Consider the following 3,028-nt stretch of genomic DNA (forward strand, 5'->3'; position numbering starts at 1 on the left):
CCCCCGCCCCCGCAAAGAGCATTTTGACCAGCTTGTTGTAATCCAAGGGCAAAACCAGACAGTGCAGAACCCCAAGGATATTAGAAGGAGCGCATACATTAAGAAAATTGCTACTTGCTTTCTGTTGTCTGAGCAACATAGATTATGCTTCAAATACTATGTAATTTTTAAACAATTAAGGGCCGCAAGAGTGAGATTATGAATATATTAGTAGACTGCAAGCTAGTTTCAATATTGAACCAGCCGCTACCACTTAAGTCACGTCTAAGCAAAGGCAGCAGTTCTCAGAGGCAAGATCAAAGATCAAGCTCTACATTAATAGTTATCATCAAGACCTGTAACTGTTGGAAACTGCTCAAGAGGAGAGCAAATCTGATATTTTACAGAGGTCTGATCTGTTTTGCATCAAGTGCATTACAAATTCTCCAAGGGAATTTAAAAAAAATAAAATAAAAAATCAAAGCTGAAGACTCAAAATGATCCCATTAGAGCACGCAAAGACAAAACAACCTGAGGAGGAAGAAGAAGTGTGGGGGTTACCAGGATGCTTATGATAGAAGCCATAGCTTCGGGCTTAGAGTAAGCAGTCAGTGAAAACACAGGTAACTTAGAAGAAAGTGACTTTTAATTGAAAATTTAATAAACTCATTATTTCTAAAAGGCAGGAGGGTACCACTACCACTGAAGATCAAAAGAGATTAAAATTATTTGTTGCTCTGGGGAGTTTATGAAACTCTCCTTGTCACCTGCACTCAACATTCAACTTTTACGCAAATTATTAAAAGGGAAACCGGGCCATTAAAGCCACAAGGACCATTAGTGCAATGTTCACATTTAAACACAATGGACGAACCCAGCAGAATCAGGCAGTCTTACTGGAGACATATTACCAAGGTGATTAAAAATGCTGCACTGCAGAACAAATTCCACTAACTGTGCTCAGAAGAACATTCTTTTGGTAATGTAAACCTATACCTTCCTTTAAGGTGCTTTGCAGAGTTCTCCTGATGCCTGGTGTTAACTAAGGGCCTCGAGGGCATGCTCATCTCTCTGCACACGCTATGACTGTCTCCTAGATTTCAGCTTGCCATTGTAGTGATGAATGAACACAGTCATACAGGTCGGGAAAAGAAGAGGATATACAGCAGAAATCTTCCTGAAGAGCATGCATGAGAAGTAGAAGCAGGAGAGCACGATGAACAGGAAAGGAAAACCACCAGCTACAACAAATTCAGAACAGTTTTGAGTATTAGGTTACAGTCCTAATAGCTTATATGAACCTTTAAAGACAAAGGCAAGTTATCAGATGGCTGTCACCTCTGGCTGTGCTCCCACGGACCTCTTACTGAAGCCATGCCGGCTATCTTGCACTACACAGCTCCAGCCCTGCATTTATTAGAGAGAAACTCATGATCGTACAACCTCAAGCTGCGGTGCAGCACTCCAGGCATTCCACCTTTCACCTTCCTTTGGTTCGGGTTCAAATTCGGTCAAAGGGACACAGAGCATTTTGAATTGGCTTCGCTGTAAGTAACGGCTGAATGAAATAACAGTTTTTACTTCTTCTAGATCTTCCCCAGACATCAGCTGGAGCTGAACACAAAGATGAAAGATTTTTATGCAATAAAACCCTTAGCCTAAAATTTTTCTAAAGGCGTTAGGTTCACAATTTTTTATTGTTACATTGCCATCCAATTCTTTTTGGATGCTCTGAAAATCCTATTTAAAAAAGCTTCGCCAATACATTGAGTAATATAAACTGACTTCTGCAAGGCTCCCAATTACACTTGCTTTCTTCTCCACAGCAGCATGCAATCTCCTGTCATTTCCCTGCCGGTCCTCCCTTTACTGCTCCATACGCAAACAAAGTTGATCAGTGGTATTAATGCCAGAAGCCAAAGATGGTCTTGTTTATCATTAGCTAACTTTTACTGAAAATTTTGGCAGATTCAGGCGGAGTACTGCAGTAGCTCGCATCTGATTCCCAAGTTCTTTGTGCTCACAAAGGGAATACTTTAGGCAAAAGTAAGCCTTCAGTAGCACTGCTTCCAAAATGCAAGTCTGAACCTGTCACGTAGCGTGCAGCATATAGCTCAGCACAGCACACACTGCAGGTTTACATATAGAAACAATACTGCTGAGAGCTTTCTTCCAGAGTTTTAGTCAGCTACCCACCCTCTCTCCCTTCAAGTTCCTTTCCTCGTATATTTTCATCTAGCTAAACACTTAAAAAACATCCCTTTTCTAGCCTCAATCATCTTAAATAGTTCAACAAAGTACAATGGACAAGATTGTTAATCGACAAAGGCAGGGAAAAATGCATACAAACCTAAAAAAAAAGGTCACAGCTAGTGATGTGACTGCTGATGAGGCACAGCTCTCAAGCACATTAACAACAAAAAAGGGTTCACACAATGACTTTTGGGGGGAAACCAATGGCATCTGCTTTCCCTAAGACTTCAGACACCGAGGTATGTATGCAACCAACGAACATCATAACTATTCCAGGAAAGTTCTTTGCAACTGAACTTTGCCCTACTGAACATCCCTCTGAGCATATGGACATTTCACACATTGCTTTTGTAATCCCACAGCGCTTTGTTTTCTATATTGACTTACAGCTTTGTAAGCCAGTTAAATGCGTTTTCTTGTGCCATCAGTAACATTGCTTGCTGAAAGGACCAGGGCAACAGGCTTAAGATGTAACGAGGCAAGTTCAGATTAGATGTTAGGAAAACCCCCAATAATTTCTCAATGAGGATGATAAGCAAACACTGGGATGTCCAGAGAGGATGGGGGATCTGCTTGCATACACCCGACACTTGGCATGACAGCGCCCTGGGCAACCCAACCCAACGCTGAAGTTGCCCAGCTAAGAGTTGGGCTAGAAGCTTCCAGAGGTCCCTTCCAACCTAAATGATTCTATGCAAGTAGTTGCTTTACTAGATGACCTCTCCTAAGACAAAGAACTCATTAGGCATATGCTCAAAATATAATCAAACAACTTAAGAGACTTATTCCAGACTTC

General features: G+C 41.4%; 1 protein-coding gene across 1 annotated transcript in view; it reads right to left on the minus strand.

Annotated features, from left to right (window-relative positions):
- The window catches only part of RFWD3 (ring finger and WD repeat domain 3), a 19,851-nt gene that overhangs the window by 6,825 nt on the left and 9,998 nt on the right, over positions 1–3,028 (minus strand). The window lies entirely within an intron of this gene.

Source organism: Cariama cristata, unplaced genomic scaffold (genome assembly GCF_000690535.1).
Source record: "Cariama cristata isolate BGI_N322 unplaced genomic scaffold, ASM69053v1 scaffold16687, whole genome shotgun sequence".
Lineage (NCBI taxonomy): Eukaryota > Metazoa > Chordata > Aves > Cariamiformes > Cariamidae > Cariama > Cariama cristata.